Here is a 12,174-nt window from a genome sequence, read left to right on the forward strand (position 1 = left end):
TGTGCAGGAGGCAGCTGATCGATGTTTCTCTCTCATCGATGTTTCTAACTCTCTATCCCTCTCCCTTCCTCTCTGTAAAATATCAATAAAATATATTTTTAAATAAAAAAAAATAAAAATAATATTTCCATTAACACTTCAGAGGCAAATGTCATGATAAAAAATAAAGACTGCTAAGGAAATAAAGAGAAAGAAGTCTGGAGTGACATTAGATAAGATGGTTAGGAAATGCCCTTTAAAGACAAAGATTGAGGACAGGCCATTATGATATGAGTGACAACTGGTATTAGTGCCTTGAATTTCATGCCCTGGAAAGAATTCCCTGCAGGTGAACATTGGTTGTACCACTTAATGGCTATGCAGACTGAGGGAGATTCTAACTTCTTCGTATTTTCATTTCCTGTCTAAGAAATATAGATAATAACTTTATCTTCTTATCTTGTTCTGAGGATTAAATATTTGATTATGAGAATATCACTCAGAAAAGATCTGTCATAGAGTAATAGCTCACAAAGGATGTTATATAATTGAAATCATACCATATGTAACCTTTTGAACTTCCCTTTTTCTATTCAGCATAGTGTTCATGAGACCAATTCAAGTTGTCAAATATATCAATAATTTGTCCCTTTCAAGGCAGGGTGGTATTTCATTTTATGTATGTTCACAATTTTTTCTAGCTCTATTGAGGTATACTTGACAAATAAATATTGTACATATTTAAGGTATATGACATGATATTTATATAAATTGTGAAATGATTACCATAATCAAACTAATAAATGTATCCATTACCTCAGATAGTTTCTGTGTGTAAACATTTGAGACATTCTCTCATAGCAAGTTTTGAGTAAAAAATACAGTATAATCAGCTCTAGTTACCATACTCTACATGAGATTTCCAGAATTTACTCATCCCTCATAACTGAGTCTTTGAACATTTTCACCAACATTTACCATTTCCTTCACCCTCCAGCCCCAGATAACCACCAGCAGACTCTCTAGTTCTGTGAGTATGACGTTTTTAGATTTCACATATAAATGAGATCATACAGTATGTGTCTTTCAGTGTCTGGCTTATTTCACTTAGCATAATGTCCTCCAGATTTATCCATGTTGTCACAAATGACAGAATTTCCTTTCTTTTAAAGGCAAAATACATTCCATCTTGTGTGTGTTATCTAATATATACATAATATATGTTATATAAAATATCTTCTTTATCCATTCATCTGTCAACAGACACTTGGATTATCTTGATATTTTGACTATTGTGAATAATGATGCAATGAACACGGGAGTACAGATATCTCTGTGAACCACTGACTTCATTTCCTCTGGATATATATCCAGAAACAGGATTCCTGGGTCATTTTTATTTTGTTTTGTTTTTAGGAACCTCCATACTATTTTCCATAGTAGCTGCACCAACAGTGCACAAGGGTTGCCTTTCCCCACATCTTCACCAAATTTATCTTCTTGATAATAGAGTAATAAGCATGAGGTGACATCTCACTGAGGTTTTGACTTGCATTTTCCTGATGATTACTGTACAGAGTCTTTTTACCCATTCACCATTTGAAGGACATTTACATTGTTTCCAGGTTTTGACTATAAAAAACAAAGATGCTATTAAGTACTCTTGTATGAGTATTGGTGTGAAGTTTTCATTTCTCTAAAATAAATATCCAGGAGAATTTCTGAGCCAATTGTTAAGTAAGTGTATAACTTTATAAAAAGTGCCAAACTGTTTCCAGATTGGTTGTAAAAAAATGTCTGTTTTTGCATTCCCACCAGTAATGTATGAGAGATCCAGTAGCCCTGCAACCTTTTCACAACTTAGTATTGTCTATATATTTTTCACGTTTTCCATTAGGTTTGAGGAGGTATCTCCTGATGGCTTTATCTACATTTTCATAATATCTAATGATGTTAATAATTGTTAGATGCGCTTTGTGCCATTCATTTATCTTCTTTGATAAAGTGTCATCTTTGAATAATCAGCTGTTTTGCTCATGGGTTTAGAGTTTTCATCATATACTCTGGATGCAAATCTTTGGAGAGAGATACAATTGGAAAATAGTTTCTTCTAGACTGGGCTTGCATTTTTATCCTCTTTACAGAAACAACTACAGAGCAAGTGTTTTTTATTGTAATGAGATTTTGTTTGTGTATGTTTTTTTTTCTTTTTGGGGTATGCCTTTGTTATTTTGTTTAAAATGCTTTTGCCTAAGCCTAGATGAAAAATATTTTATACTAACATTTATATTGGCATGTTTCATAATACCCCAAAACAATTATAATAGTGACATCAAAGATCACGGATCACAGATTATCATAACAAAGATAATGATAATTAAAATGCCACGCTAGCACTCAGCAGCTGTGCGTCGCAGCAGGTTGCCTAGGACCAAACCAGAGAGGGTCGGACCTGCATTGCCACCATGTGCCCACCATCCAGATATCATTGCTGACATGTACACATAAGGAACTGTTTGACATTGAAACGGGGACTCAGAACTGTTGGACATTGAAATTGGGACTCAAACATTTTTTGTTATTATACATTTATTTCTAGTCTGCAGAGGCAAGATTTTTTAAAGGAAAGAAATGGGGGGAAAATAGATACAGAGGCAAAGAAGCATTGAACAGACTGTCAAACTACAGCGGGAAGGCAGGGGAGGTTGGCGGGGGTGGGGGCTGTAAGAGATCAACCGAAGGACTTGTACGCATGCATATAAGCATAACCAATGGATACAAGACACTGGGGGGAGGGGGCAGGTAAAGGCATGCACTGGGGGGTAGGGGAGGCCGGGGGGAGGTCAATGGGGGAAAAAAAAAGGAGACATATGTACTACTATTTGTAATACTTCAAACAATAAAAAAAAAAAAGCACTCTAAGAAAGTGAAAAAAAAATGTCTGAAATATTGTGAGAATTGCCAAAATGTGAAATAGAGACATGAAGTGAGCAAATGCTCTTGGGAAAATGATACTGATGAACCTGCTTCATACAGAGTTGCCACAAACCTTCAATTTGTTAGAAAAAAAAAAAAGCAATACCTCAAGAAAGCAAAACACATGGTAATTAACAATCGGCTTGCCATAGGACATAGGGGAAACAAAAAAGAGTGACAGAGCAGTTTTTAAAGTCGAGAGAGAGAAGAAAGACACCCTGGAATGGTGAAGCCAGTCTGTGCCAGTGATCCCTTGATTGCTTCTGAGCTACCATGTACCCAGCATTGTACTCGGGTGCTTGGGACCTCTCTTCCTTTCTAGCCTCCAGGGCAAGTTCTGTTCGTAAAGAGTGCGAGAGGGACACAAGAGAAAGAAGACGCGTCTCCCTCTGTGTCTGGTGCGCTTTCCTTTCTTCATATACCTCTGGCTTGTGCGATATCCAGTGGAGTTCACCCTCAATGAGTTTCGGCAGCATTCACTCAGGTCGCTTGGTAGGAGGTTCCAACGTGAGTAAGAGGATCCTCTGCTACTCCTGTGGGTGTTTTGCCAGGAAGTCACTGCCAACCCAGAGGAATTCTTGAAAATGAATTCAGTGACACACTCCATGAGTGAGTTTCCAGTAAGTTCGCTGGTAAACACTGCCAGTTTCTTGGGGAATTCACAAGCACACTCTCACAGGCAATATTTTGAGGAGTTCTGCATGTTCAATTATCTTCCTGGAAAGTTGAGCAGCACAAACTACAGTTGGCTTCCTGGTGAATCTGGAGGGGGCTCATGCGCCTTCCTATAAACTGCAACCACACAAGGCAAGGGTGGTTTTCTGTCAAATTTTGTCAGTACACCAGCAGGTGGCCTCCTGCCAGGCAGTGAGAAAACCTTTAGCCTGCCAATCTGGCTCAAGATTCTCTACCCACCAGCTTTGATCCACCAACTTTGGACCAACAGTAGCCTAGGAAACTTCCAGCGAACTTCTCTGCCATCCACTGGGCTGAAAACACATCCTCTCCAATAAGGTCTGAATCCCAACTTGGCGGAATGTCCCTATTTTAACTTGTTCCTCCTCTTTTTATAATTCTCCTGAGCCCTATGATACGCCTTAGAGTTTCATTTATTCCCTGTTAGTTTATAAATCTGTGTAGACAGTTAATAATTATTTATATCTTAGCTCCCCTGTTCAAATTATTGCGTTGTTTGTATATCTTGACTGGACCCTGACTATAGATAATAGGTAGAATCAATGGTCCTACAATAAATTCCTGAAAATAATTGTGTTGGAGATGGTTCAGTCATCTCTTTGGCTGCGTTTATTGCCAATGGGAAATGGAAAGCTGGTAATCTATGGCATGCAGCGGTATCAATTAATTAGGCTATCCTCTATTGTTGATTGTTATAAAGTGTCAACCAAAACAGGTGTCCTAAATATCTTAGTGGCTGCTTAATGTCATTGTTAGGGCAATAAGGCTGAGTACAAAGACTCCAGTGTAAGTTGGATTCTGATGAATACACTGTAGTACTTTCATAGAAAATGTAAGCTCAAGCCCATTAACTCTCAATATGAGTCACAGCCTTTAAACCAGAAATCGACCATGACAACCCTAAAATAATATTAGGTTGCATATAGCCACAGAATTGATATTGTGTGTGGGGGGGGGGGGGACACAAAATTTAATCGTGTAGTTAGTTGAATACATCTCAATTAAACGGATGGTCTTACCAAAATTCCCTTGTAAAATAAGAGCACTGGTTAGGTCAGAATGGGATCCTGAAATTTGAAATGGGGACATTTGGTGGACACATATGAAACTGATAATTTCTAACCTTCAGGTCACTTTTTTTGTTTGTTATAAAAATCAGATATATTTAATTGAAAAAAAGGGGCTTAGGTACTAATTACAATTGGAAACTACTCATTTCTCTGATGAATACACTGAGGTTCAGAGAGCTTAGCTGTCTTTTCCATGGTTATACAGAGAATTAGAAGAAAAATCCTGATATCCTGTGGTAAATAAATTATTATAAAACATTCAAGTCACTCTTAGCCTCTTCTGCCAGAGGAAGCTTGCACTGGGCATCTGAGGGGACTAGTCTTCCGTTGTTTGAAAACACTGTACTAGGGTACATGCCATAAAATAGGAATGAACATTCTCCTCAAACAACAACCAGAGCCATTCTGACTAGACCCATAACCAGAATCAAAATTCAGTATGCTTCCAGTACAACCCAGTAGAAAATCACTTACCCAGAAAAAGAATTGCAACACTTTGCTAATAAATAGCTGCTGAGACCACAAGAATATGTGGGGGGTGGATTCTAAGGCTGGAAGACCAGTGAGGACAAAATATAACACACAATTGGATCAAATTCCATTTAATCCCTGACCTTAATAGAGATTTCAAATTTTGTGAGTTGGCTCATCAGCTGGAGGTGGCTCTAAATTTTAATAGTTGATTAACCGAAACTTAAATATAATTTAATATATTGAGGTTGAGATGCCAGACCTGTTCTGGCATACTGTAAAAAAAAAAAAAAAAAGAAAAGAAAAAGAAAAAGAAAAAGAAAAAAAGGGAGGAACCAGAGGATTGGGGTAAAAATGAATGGCTGGATTCATCACCTATAAACTGCACCACCCACAACATTACATTTCACAAGAAGATGTATAAGGTCTTACATTCACTAAGGAATTTAAAAAATATGTTTTTAGTGTGTTTCAGTTGGTTGAGTGTTGTCCAATGCTCCAACAGATCACAGGATCAATTCTTGGTCAGGGCACCAACCCCCCAAAAAAACATGTTTGTTAAGGTATGTAAATGTCTAATCACAATGCTGTACACCTGCAACTACTATAACATTGCATGTCAATTAAAATTGAAAATTAAAATTTAAAATATTTGGGAATGCACAACACACTCCCTTAAAATTTTCTGTCTGCTCTGCTTTGCAGGGCATTTATGACGATAGGAGATGACACCATTGAGAGGGAGTTTCTGATTTCAATAGTTGATAGTGCTGCAGCCTAGCAGAAGCCAAGTGGTAGCACTTGATCACCAAAAATTAACTTGGCAAATTTACCGAAAGAGGAAGCAGGGACACATTGGGAATGTAATGTCTTAACTCATAGAGACCTTTGCAGAGCTGAATTAATACTGTGTCTTTTAGGAAGTACATGAGTACTTTCTTGAGTATATTTTCTTTTGTTATGTTTTTTAGTTGAAGTATAATTGACATACTGTATTATACTTGTTTCCAATGTACAACATAGTGATTCAATACTTATGTTCATTACCAAATGATCACAATAAGTCTTCTTACCTACTGTCACCAAAGTTATTAAAATATTGACTATATTCCCTATGCTGTACATTACATCCCCATGACTTACATATTTTGTAATTGGAAGTGTATAACTCTTAATCCCTTCTTATTTTGCCCATCCCCCAAACACCCTCCACTCTTGGGAACCACCAGTTTGTCCTCTATATCTCTGAGTCTATTCCTGTTTTGTTTGTTAATTTGTTTTGTGTTTTATTTTTTAAAATATATTTTTATTGATTTCAGAGAGGAAGGAAGAGGGAGAGAGAGAGAAACATCAAATGATGAATCATTGATTGGCTGCCTCCTGCACTCCCCCTACTGGGGATCAAGCCTGCAACCTGGGCATGTGCCCTTGATCAGAATCAAACCCTTCAGGGGTCCTCAAACTACGGCCTGCGGGCCACATGCGGCCCGCCGAGGACATTTATCCGGCCCACCGGGTGCCGCTGCCTGTCCTGCTTAGCAGCCGACTCGTCCCGGGCCCGCAGTGCGCATAGGAATTTGTTCATAGTTGTTTTTTTTTTAAACTATAGTCCGGCCCTCCAACAGTCTGAGGGACAGTGAACTGGCCCCCTGTTTAAAAAGTTTGAGGACCCTTGAGGCCTAGATCCTTCAATCCACAGGCTGACACTCTATCCCCTGAGCCAAACCAGCTAGATAAATTTGTTTTGTGTTTTAGATTCCATATATAAGTGAAATGATAAGGTGTTAGTTTTTCTTTGCCTGATATATTTTACTCAGCATCAAATGCTCTCAGTCAATCCATGCTGTTGCAAATGGATTTCCTTCTGTTTTACTGCTGAGTAATAGTGTGAGTGTGTGTGTGTGTGTGTGTGTGTGTGTGTATACATATATATTTATTTATCTATTAATGGACATGTAAGTTGCTTTCATACCTTGGCTATTGTAGTAATACTGCAATAAACATAGGGGTGAATGTGTCTTAGAATTATTATTTTCAAACCTAAATCTAGTGAAGTTGCTGGATTGTATGGTCATTCCATTTTTAATCTTTTTGAGAAACATCCATCCTGTTTTCCCAGTGGCTGCACCAATTTATTCTCAAACACAGTGCACAGGCTTTGCTTTTCTCCACATGCCTTGCTGTTTGTTTTGGAACACATTCCTTTGCCTCCTCATGTTGCCTGTCTCTGTGTTTTTCTATATGTATTCGGCAAAACTGAGACCTCCACCAGTCTTGAAGGAGTGGTTTTTTTGTTTTGTTTTGTTCTAGTTAGAAAATGAAGACTTTTATTCTGTACATCTCATTTCCTCTTTGGTCATTTTACTCCCACCTTGGGATATTAAGAGTTAGCTTTTTTTAAAATAAATGATTTATTGTTTAATGTATTACATATAGTACTACATATGTCTCCTTTTCCCCCCATTGACCTCTCCCTGGCCACCCCCAAGCCCCAGCACATGCCTCACGCCCCTAGTGTCTGTGTCCATTGGTTATGCTTATATGCATGCATACAAGTCCTTTGGTTGATCTCCTACCCCCGCCTCCCTCCCCTGCATTCCCACTGAAGTTTGACAGTCTGTTCGATGCTTATGGAACAGAGCAGAGAACACAGAAAGCAACCCAAGCCATTATGCTCAATTAATATTTGACAAAGGAGGCAAGAGCATACAATGGAGTCAAGACAGCCTCTTCAATAAATGATGTTGGGAAAATTGGACAAATACATGCAAAAAAATGAAACTACCTACACCATACACAAAAATAAAGTAAAAATGGATACAGGACTTAAACATAAGACAGGAAACCATAAAAATCTTAGAAAAATTCATAGGCAGCAAAATATCAGACATATGTCATAGCAATATCTTTATCAATACAGCTCCTAGGGCAATGGAAACTAAGGAGAAAATAAACAAATGGGACTACATCAAAATAAAAAGCTTCAGCACAGCAAAAGAAACCATCCACAAAACAACAAGAGCCCACCACATGAGAGAACATATTTGCCAAAGTTATATCCGATAAGGGCCTAATCTCCAAAATTTATAGGAACTCATACAACTTAACAAAAGGAAGATAAACAATCCAATCAAAAAATGGGCAAAGCATTTAAATAGACACTTTTCAAAAGAGGACATACAGAAGGCCAAGAGACATATGAAAATATGCTCAAAGTCACTAATCATCCGAGAGATGCAAATCAAAACAACGAGATACCATCTGACACCTGTCAGAATGGCTATCATCAACAAATCGACAAATGATTAGTTCTGGTGAGGATGTGGGAATGCAGACTTGCTGGTGGGAATGCAGAATGGTGCATCCACTGTGGAAAAAAGTATGGAGATTCCCCAGAAAATTAAAAATGGAATTCCCATTTGACCCAGTAATCCCACTTCTAGGAATATATCCCAAGAAATTAGAAAGAATATATGCACCCTTATGTTCATAGCAGCACAATTTACAATTTACAATAGCTAAGATTTGGAAACAACCTAAGTGCCCATCAGCATATGAGTGGATTAAAAAACTGTGGTACATCTATACAATGGAATACTCCACTGCTGTAAAAAAGGAAGTACTCTTACCATTTGCAACAGCATGGATGGACATGGAGAGCATTATGCTAAGCAAAATAAGCCAGTCAGATAAAGATAAATATCACATGATCTCACTCATTTGTGGAATATAATGAACAACATAAACTGATGAAGGAGTGGTCTTGTATGGAAGATGTTCCATGTGGCCCAGATGCACAATCCCCTTGCACTTCCACAGTCAGGAGTCTAAGGTTCTGAATATTCTGTTTCTTTCTCTCCTTCCAGCACCTCTATTATATTGGCATATTTAATAATGTCTCCCATTTCTTAGGTTGTATTCCTTTTTCTTCAGTTCTTTTTCTGATATTTGTATTAGGTAATCTATAATAATGAAAGGGTAATATGCTACTTAGATCGGACATCTTCTGGACGTCCTTCCTGATGAAGCGGGGGCTGGAAGGAAGCCAGCCTGGGTCCCGGGTGCCTGTGGGCAGCGCGAGGGAAGTTAGCACAGGTCTCAGGTGCCTGCTGGCAGCCAGAGGAAGGAAGCAGCCCGGGTCCAGGGTGCCAGAGGGAAGCCGGTGTCGGCAGCCAGGGGAAGGAAGGCCAACTCTTGACGAATTTTTGTGCATCGGGCCTCTAGTGTCTATTATAAAGTCCATATTCAAAATTTATCTTCAAATCTGTTAATTCCTTGTTCTGCAGTTTAAATTTACTTTTTGACCAACCTAGTGGCTATTTTAGCTCTTGTACTTTTCATCTCCTGGCTTCAATTTTATTCCTTTTTAATAATTTCTATCTCTTTATTATTTTCTTTTCTTGATGAATTATCATCCTCATACTTCCTTTTTCTCATTAGACCATTTGATGTTATCTCTTTCTCTGTGTACTCAGTGGCAGCATCATTTGCATTACCCACACATTCTTAAAGCTATGCCAAATGAACGAAGAGTTGGGGTAAACATGGTGTGTGTTTTTCTAGTCATGCTTACTTTTTACAATTAAATGTTGCAACCTAGATTCTCACAGCTCCACCATTATAATATATAAGCTTTGGACTTGTAGAAAATGCAATGTCATATGTATTTACTGCATTGTGTTACTTGGCCTTTGAATTTAAGTATTTGTACACTGCTGAATTAATGATTATAGTATGAGAGAAGTTAAATACACGTAATAATAGATAAATCATCCGAAGCTCACAGAGGAATTGGAAGCTACAGAGCATGGCATCACACCCTGGAATATGAGGATATTGCCACTCTACGCTGCGTTTAGTTCTGTTTGAGCAACAGCCTCTGCATGTGAGTTGTACGGACAATCCAATAAAGGGATGAAAATCTGTCCTTCTTCTTGGTGTCAGGTGGAACCATATGCTAAGAATATCTGGGCCTACATTAACTTATCTAACATGATGTGAAGGTTCTTCTGATTGATCTCTCGTAGCTAACATGTTTCAAAACTTCGATGATAGAATAAGGCTGCCTGGGTTCAAATAGCTCTTGTTCCTGACTAATGGTGTGACCTTATAAAATTTCAACTTTTAAACTGCTGTTTTATCATTTGTGAATGGATAGTAATAAGAAGAATAATGTTATAGGGCTATTTTTAAGTCGTGAAAATCACATTTTTAATCTACTACTTTATTCACTGTATTAGTCTATTTCTAGGTGAATGTTGCTCAATATAAGTATCATTGTCTAACAATGTAAGTTTTCTAAATGTGTCCATTTGTTGTTATATTCTGTTTTGTTCTTAGTTAAACATTTAATTGTGGTATTGAAATCCACAATTTGGTTTGTGGGTTCTATTATTTTTAGGGTTCCCCCCTCAACTCAGGCACATAAGAGAATTTTCTATGTTTTCTGAATTTACGTTAGTTTTAGAGTTTATTTTTGCATAATAAAATTTTAAATTCATCTTTATTGATAATATACATATCATAAAAGGCTATTTACCTTTATTTTCACCATATGATGAGCAATTTTCTCATCTCTACCAACACATATTCGGCTCCACCTTAATTGTCAATAAGATAGTCCCTTAAAGACATATGTAAAAATTATTTTAACCCTTATTTTCTTGTTTATTGATCCAATGTTTTTATTTACATATAAAAATAATTATAACTGTATTTTGCATGTGGTTTAATAAGGTTAATGTGCTACTTTTTTATTATTGATTTTCAAAATAGATCTAATACTTGCAGACTTGCACTCACCATAAATTTGAAAAATCTTTTTTGAAATTGAAAGTAATTTTAGTGTTTTTCAACACTGATGTGATCAATAGTGATGTTAGATTGTAATTAAAGAATAATATATATTTATAATTATAGACAAGTTAGTATTTTTGAGTTATTAAAAGTTATCTATATATAAAACTGTAATACATTTTTTCATTAAAATGTGCACAATTTTTAAAAACTCTTGATGTGTACACTATTTTTTAAAGCATTCACTTTTGTAAATAAATTTAATGAAAACATCATAGGATGTTCTTGGACAGTTTGACAAAAAATTATATAGCAAACATACTTGTAAATACTACCCAGTTCAAATAGAAAATGTCACACCTGAAGCAAACTTTTAGTCGCACTGCTGATCAGGTGACTCTTCCTCCATTAAGTTAAATATAATGTACTTTTAATGGAAGAGTTCTTACTTTTTCTTGTTTTTATCAAAAAACAATATAGTCGATTTCTGCCTCTCTTTTTGAGTTATATGTTATAAGAAATCATAGCATTGTCATTAATTATTTATCCTAATTGTTTTACTCAAGGTTTTTACAAGGTTCATCCACATTGTTCTAGGTCAGTGGTCGGCAAACTCATTAGTCAACAGAGCCAAATATCAACAGTACAACGATTGAAATTTCTTTTGAGAGCCAAATTTTTAAAACTTAAACTATATAGGTAGGTACATTGTTATTAACTTAATTAGGGTACAGTTAAGCTGGCCTTTGCTAAAAACTCAAGGGGCCAAAGATCCACATGTGGCTCGTGAGCCGCAGTTTGCTGACCACTGTGTTAGACCCATAGCACTGTTTTAGTTCTGAGTCTTATTTCTGTATATGTGTTCAAACAAATTTAATATTTTTCTTACTATATCAGCATGCCCACAAAATAAATGTAACTTTGAACCTTACTTACATTAAATTTTTCTTTAACTTTTTCCCTAATAATTCCTCAAAAGCTTGTTTTTCTACAAAGCTTTTAGATCTTTTTGTATATCTATTTGTATATCTATATCACTTTCTTTATGTATAAGTATTTTAATTTTTCCAAATGATGGTATTATATTATGTATAATCTGGCTCAGCATTACTGAAAATAGAAAGCCAACACACAATATTTTATAGGAAAGTAAGAAAAGCTAGTGTCACTTTGTCCATTATAACTG

This window comes from Plecotus auritus (genome assembly GCF_963455305.1).
Source record: "Plecotus auritus genome assembly, chromosome: 11".
Classification (NCBI taxonomy): Eukaryota; Metazoa; Chordata; class Mammalia; order Chiroptera; family Vespertilionidae; genus Plecotus; species Plecotus auritus.